The 6982-nt window shown below is 48.2% G+C and overlaps 1 long non-coding RNA gene across 1 annotated transcript; it reads left to right on the top strand.

Annotated features, from left to right (window-relative positions):
• The first annotated feature begins 1791 nt into the window (after positions 1 to 1791).
• On the top strand, positions 1792 to 6626 carry LOC109287835. Its single transcript, XR_002094970.1, has 2 exons — positions 1792 to 2008; positions 6469 to 6626. It is a non-coding gene; the product is annotated as an uncharacterized LOC109287835 (long non-coding RNA).
• Positions 6627 to 6982: the final 356 nt, after the last annotated feature.

The following is a 6982-nucleotide window of genomic DNA, read 5'->3' as shown; positions in this document are numbered from 1 at the left end:
TTTGTAAGGCAGTAGGATACATTAGTGTCAAGTGCGGTTCAGTTGCCTAGAAAGATGGAAAATACCATTATCTGTAATATTCTCTGAGTTTAGAGATTCCTCTGCCTTTTTAATCCCCCGTCCCTTGACCCTTGTACAACAGGAGAAAGCTCCATATGGTTTTTTTCTTTCCTTGGCATGTCCATGCGGAGTGACGTGTTTGACCTTCTGTAGTCTTGTTTGTGGACCCTGGAAGTCCAGGAAGGCTGCAGTCAGATCTCAGAAGTACTGTAGATGTTGCAGATAAATGGGAAAGCCCAATTACTTGAGGTACCTCAGCACTTTTTCAGATGTAAAAAATGGAGCATGTGTGCAGGGGAGAGATTTCCCAGGTAACCTGAAAACCCCTGGCCATGAGTCCTACCAAAAGGAAGATCCGGATTCATTTAATTTCTCATTTTTTTAAAATAATGCAGCATTTCTATGAATGTTATCAGCAGAATTGAGTCCTTGTCAGAGCAGGTGGATCAAATGCACAGTCTCTTGTATCCCCACGTAGGCCTCATAGTGTACCAGAGACCAGTTGCCCACTGGATAATTGACAGCAGGGAAAATAGACCATTCTGAGCTGCTGATGCTTGTTGGGGAAATACTCCATTAGGTGATCTCATTTCTGACAAAATGGGATGATCTAGTTGGGGCTGGTCCTGCTTGGAGCAGGGGGTTGGACTAGATGTGACCTCCTAAGGTCCCTTCCACCTTCATTTTCTGATTCTAAAAATAGTCACCAGTCTGCCTGGGCTTTCCTCGCATGCAATTTTAGTGGTGTGGTGAATCCTCAGCCCTCTTCTTCATGGGAAAAGTCTGCAAAAGAACCAAAAGGTCAGTGGATAATGTTCTCCAGCTGACTTAGAAATTGCCATGATATCGTGCTATGGGCTGACTTGACCCTCCTGTTGAGATCAGTGGGCGTCGTGGTTAGTTATTACCACACACATCTAACTATAAATACGAGCACCAGTCCTGAGCTCTGTTTATCCCTTGTGTCAGGAGAGAAGCAGAGTTTTTCTTACTTAATATGATTCAGCTCCTATCACTTATCACCGGGAATGTAGTCCAGGGTCCAGTTTCCAAGTATAGCTACTACTCGAGGGTGTTGATTTTTCCATTCAAGACAGATGACCAGTAGTTAGTTAGATGACGGTGCTGTGGGACAGACCATATTCCACATCTTCTATAGAGAACTTAGCATACTGTTTGTGCTTGATACCTTCATTTATCTCCCACAGCTGAGTAAGGCTGTGAATTACCACGGAAACACTTTATACCATCAGCATCTCTAAGTGCCTTTTTATTAAAAAAATCCCCGCACTAAGTAACATAATGGAAAATGATGATCTTTCAGTAGGTTTTAGAAGTTCATTAGAACTAAATACAAATTTTGTTTCAGGATGGCTTTAAAAAAGAAACCCCTTTCCCACATGGTTTTCCATGTTGTTTTCTGGAGGATATATTTTTGCAGGAGCTGGGGTTCTTTGCTCTGTTCCTTCACCCCAAACTTCAGTTTACCTTGGGTACCTTACCATGGATGCCCACATCAGCTCTTACCATGGGCAGTTAGAATGGTACTCTTCTCCAAAGCAAGCCCAAAATACTGAACATTCTCCATCGGCTTTTTGAAAACACAAAGTAATAGGCTCCTCAAATTCCCTGTCTTCAGATTTTCCCTCCCCAAGGGAGCAATCACTGTGAAAATGAATTAAAGGGTAGAAATGTCCTGTTCCCCATGGATGTGCTTCTCTAGCAGTGAGAATCAGCCTGCATGACTTCAAAGCAGTAGACTCTGCATGGTAGATAAAGTCACTTTATCAGCTCAATTATTTCTTTTTTCTGCTTTTTCCTGAAAGAAATACTAAACTACTTGCCTCCTTATTGGGCACGTCTACATGTGCATTTAAGCATGCCTCAATTTAATGTGCATTAGCTTAATGCGCATTAAGCGGGTTTAGGCAGGTGTCTCTACATGCAGGTGTTAAACCGCATTAACACTGTTAGTTAAAGCAAGTGTTAAAACAGGTGTTAAAGTGCATTAACACTAACTCAAGTTAGTTCCAAGTCAGTCCCCGCACACACAGCGTAAATGCGCTTTAACGTGTCTACGTTAATACGCTTTAACTATTTTGCACTTAAATTTGATACCTGCATTTGGAGGTACCAAATGTAGGCGTGAATAGCCTAAATTCACCATTTTAATGCGCAGTAAGTGTGCGCATGTGTAAACACATACCTTTAATGCATATTAACATAGGCTAATGCGCATTAAAGCGTCACATGTAGATGCACCCATTATAACTGCTTCTGTATGTGTGTGTGCATCTGTGTGCAATATTATCCTGCGCTCCTTGTTATCTATAAGGTGCTGCTGGCCATGAGAAGCTTTTGTGGAAAGATGAATGATCAGTAAATTCAACACGAGCCAGGGAAAAGTGATTCTGGTGGAGAAGGTCTATTAAAGATTGAACCTAAAGCTAGAGGCTTATGTAAATCCTCTGCCTACGCTGATGAAGACCAGATCCCTGTCTTGCTTCTGGCTTCTGGTCATGGTGAGAGAGAAGAGGTTTATATAATATGAATCCTGGAATGAGACGGCTTCCCTTGCATCTCCTTGGGACTGAGTTAACAGCCAAGTGAATTTCTCCATCCTACACCACCTCCTCTCTCGTGCTCAGTCTCTGAGGGGCAGAAAGCAGTGAGGCGGAGCCCTTAGTAATTAGTTTTAAGGCCTGGAGTAATTAATTACAAGGTTGTTTACATGTTTGGCTCTGCATTGATGTCCCAGGGATCCTATACTTGGGCATTGCTGCAGACTTGACCCTACAGCCAGCCCTTGCCAAGTGACAGCCTTCTGCAGATGGGAGAGATTCTCTTGAAATTCATTACATAATTCCTCTTGCTTAATTAGAAGCAGCTGCCGGCCAAAGCTCAGGCCTCCTGGCTGCAGTACAGGGCTTGTATGGTGAGGCGATGAGACAGCTTCACACCATGATGCTTTCAGGATGCTGTAGAGCTTGTTCATGCTGCCCTGCTTTGCAAGCAGCTCTTTCCCTCACTGCCTTGTCTTCCTCCCCAAGCTCAACAAGCCCCTGCTCCTTGCTGTAGCTCAGACAGGGGCATTTTGCTCCAGTGGGTAGATTCAGGAGGGCTTGAGTGCTCTTCTCCCCACTAACCTGGGTCACCCTGTGTCACCCTGACCAGTCCCTCTGTCTCCTTGAGCCCACAGGTTGCTCTTCACCTTTCTTTCCCCATCTGTACAATGCAAAGAATGACCCTTGCCCTGCCTTGCTCAATGCTTTGAGGTCAAGGGATGAAAGAGGCTGGAAAATCTCCATCAGTCCCTTCACCCGCTAAAGAGGGAGGGATGCTCTTCAGGGGAGCCGGAGACGGGTGAAGACAGGCCAGCACAGTTTGCACAGCTCTCGCTCACACATCTGGTGGCTGGTGCCAACTGGAAGATGCTAACATCTGGACTCAGTAGCTGTCTATCTCCCAGGCACTTCACGGCCGTGCCTGCCTGCTACATGATAGGCATCCCTCTAAACAAAACATTTCAAACAGAATGAATAAATGGGCATATTTGCTGGCTGACCGGAGAAGATCAGGGCAGCTCCCCCCCCAGCCGGTCCAGCCAGCAGTGCACTGGGATGCAGTCATGCAATGAACCTCCACAATAGGAGACGAAAGGTCTTTTGATCAAGGAACAGTTCAGTGCCTCCTTTGACTGAGCAAGGGAGGAGGAGGCCCGGTGTGATAAAGAGGGCAGAGGTGGAAATAGGACTGTGTGATCCCACAGCTCCCAAACTGATGGCTGCTGTAACTTAAAATCTCTGCATGTCCCTCGTACTGGAGAATTCCCGCTGCGCGTATTACATCATGAGTTAAACATGCAGACTTCGCTGTGGTGCAATAGGATTTAATCCTTTTTCCAGACTGGCTCTTAATCCACTTATTATGAAGTGCTGTGGCCTGTTTGAACGTAAATTCTTCTGATGAGTGGCTTGTTTCCCAGCTGGGCAGAGATGAGGTTGGGAGGAAGGAGGTTCCTAGACAGCGAGGAGATGCAAAGGACGGTGGGTTCAGGCCATGTCAAGGGAAGGTACTGGGGACAGTGTGGCTGGAGATCAAACATCCCCTGAACCAACCTGGATGCTGTGCATGCTATGAGTGGGTGAGGCCTGGCAGAGAAAATGATGACAAACAGAGCTAATCCTTTTCCACGTGCACGCGCCTGGTGACTATTGCTGCCGTCCTTTTCTTACGGCCGTAGGACTCCCCAAGGGGCTAAGCAAGCCCAGTATCTCTTCACAGCAATGGGAATCAAAGGCAGGCTGCACGTTGCTTTAGAATAGAAACAAGCCCTGGAGATATAAAGCGAAGAGGTCCCTCGGCACTGACTTCCAGCCCCTACAAAGCTGCAGGGAACTGATGCATTTCTGGAATACACCTGCCCGATTTCTGCAGGCTGCTTCAAGGCCGGAGTCACAACAAAGTGGGTGTTGGCGGTGGGGCAGCAAAGGTTTTTTTCCAGTCTGCCGGGGGGAAAATTCCTTCCTAACATCAATTTTGGTCACCAGGTTCATCATATAATTGTCAAATAGTCCGGCAGGTGGGGACCTCGGGACATCCCCTCCCACAGCCCCTTGCTCCAAGCACGTTCATCCTTGTCGAAACCATGCTAGACAAGTCCGGTCCCAAAAACCTCCTAAGCAGCCCTCTTGCAAACTGCCCAAAATGTCGAACAACCCCTGAATCGCTGCAGTGAAAGCCCCCAGCGGCGCTGCCTGACATGTGAGCGTGAGTTGAGTTAAGGCTCTTCTCTTCGCGGCAGGTGAAAAGATGATTTGCCTCTCCCTGCCTTTGGTGAGCCTGGTCATGACCTACAACTCAGCAAAAAAGTAATTCTCTTTTCTTCTCCCCAGCTGCACGTTGGGACGGGGCTGAGCTGGGCTTCGTGCCATCACTGTACCTTCATTCCCCACCAAGTGAGAGCTATCCATAGGCCCCCAAACAAACTTAAGCGGAGTTTCGACATCTTGAGGTTTCCTCTGCCTTCTTTATCCCTGGTGTTATCAGCGGCTCAAGTCGAATCCCCTAATTAGCTTCCATTTCTTCAAGTCTGCCCTATGCCTGAAGAAGGGTGTTTGTACCTGAAAGCTTGCAAAGAACATTTTTTTTCCCAATTATTTAGTCAGTCAAATAAAAGATATCACATGTACCCAAGGCACCTTGTCTGCCCATGTCCAACATGGCTACGACCAACCACCCTTGTTATATGATGCACTCAGGTCCATGCAGGAAGCGAAAGGTCTCTTAATCAATGAATGGTGAGACAAGCTTTATGTTGTGAAGGCAGGATTGGTTTGGCCCATACGCTACTGTAACTGTTTGGCCCATTGCTCCTTGTCCTGTCATCTGCCCCCACTGAGACCAGTCCAGATCCAGCCTCTTTGCAGCCCCCCTGCAGGGAGGTGAAGGCTACTATCAAATCCCCCCTCAGTTTTCCCTTCTGCAGACTCAGCAAGCCCAGTTAGTTATGAGAGGCACCTGGGGAGATCAATGGTGGGGAGACTCTGGCAATGTAGAAAGAAATTAGCATTTTGAAAGGTTGCAACAGCTAGGAGGGGGTGAGTTTGAGGGGCAGGGGTTGTTGGCTGGTGGACGCTCCTACTCACATGAGCTGCCCATTGTTGGCTGATGTATCTGGCTGATACCTGGGATTTTTGCCCAGGCAGGAGCCTGCACTCTTAGGCTGCATAGAGCTGCTGGCCCCTTGGTTGCAAAGCCCTGGCAGGCTGGGGTTGGGGAAGGCATGGTTTTGGGAGCAAGAGATGGGCAAGGTAAGAGCAGGCTGGGTCCCTGGTGTCGGGAGAAGGGAGGAGAGTCAGTGTTTTATAGCCCTGACTCCGTATTGCTGTTGTACGTGCTCAGGGAGGGGACAGCAGGGGGCTGAGAACAGCAGCTGCTCACATTTTCCAGACTGCAAGTTTTTAATTAAAGGACCTCCCCTCCCCACCCCCCATGCCCTCTTCAGCTGCTCCCTGCACAGCCAGCAGCCAGCTAAAGCCAAGTCCTAGGCCAGCCCCCAGCCTTCCCTTCCCATCCTGTCCTAGGGGACCGAGCCTCCAATACGAAGGGTCAGGCTCCTCCGTGGTCCCAAGGAAACAAGTTGCTCAGCAGGGACTTTGGCAGGGTAAAGGGCTGCTGAGAGTGCCTTTTTGATGGGGAGATATAGTAACCCTCCATGGACCCTGAGACCCCTGCCCTGGAAGGGAATATCCAGCTGGTCCATACTCGTATATGCCCCACTTTCCCTGGGATGCTTCCCCCTGGCCTCATTGGGTATGTCTACATGTGCATTTACACCGCATTAAATTTACTGTGCAGTAAGTTACTACGCAGTAGGCCAGAATAGGCCAGCATCTACATGGGCAGGAGTTAAAGTGCATTAACGCTGTGTGTGGTCTGACTTGGGACTCAAGTTAGTCCTAAGTCAGTCCACACACACAGTGTTACTGCGCAATAAGGTATCGACACGTGTGTTACTGCGCAGCAACTAATCAGGCATAAATTTGATACCTGCATCATGCAGGTCTCAAATTTACACCCAAGTCTGCATAAGTCGCCATAATTACTGTGCAATACAAGTGTGCATGTGTAGACACATGCCCGTGCTGCACAGTAATTTTACGCTACTGTGCAGTAACTGGGCACGTGTAGATGCACCCACTGTTGAATTCAACTCTGCCTGTAGCCTACACTCGGTTACAGATTCTGCCCTGGCTGGGGCTTGGCTGCTGGAAACCCACCCCACAGCCCCACATTGCTGGAAGTTGATGCATACCTTTTGCAGACAACGCGGGTGCCCTCAGACTTCCCTGCCAACCCCAGCTAGGTGTCCAGAGGCAGGGACGTCAGTGCCCGAGCCTGGCCAGCCTGTGGACTTGCA

The sequence above is a fragment of the Gavialis gangeticus genome, unplaced genomic scaffold (genome assembly GCF_001723915.1).
Source record: "Gavialis gangeticus isolate Ggan-Ray unplaced genomic scaffold, GavGan_comp1, whole genome shotgun sequence".
Lineage (NCBI taxonomy): Eukaryota > Metazoa > Chordata > Crocodylia > Gavialidae > Gavialis > Gavialis gangeticus.
This window is presented reverse-complemented; position numbering and strand designations above follow the sequence as displayed.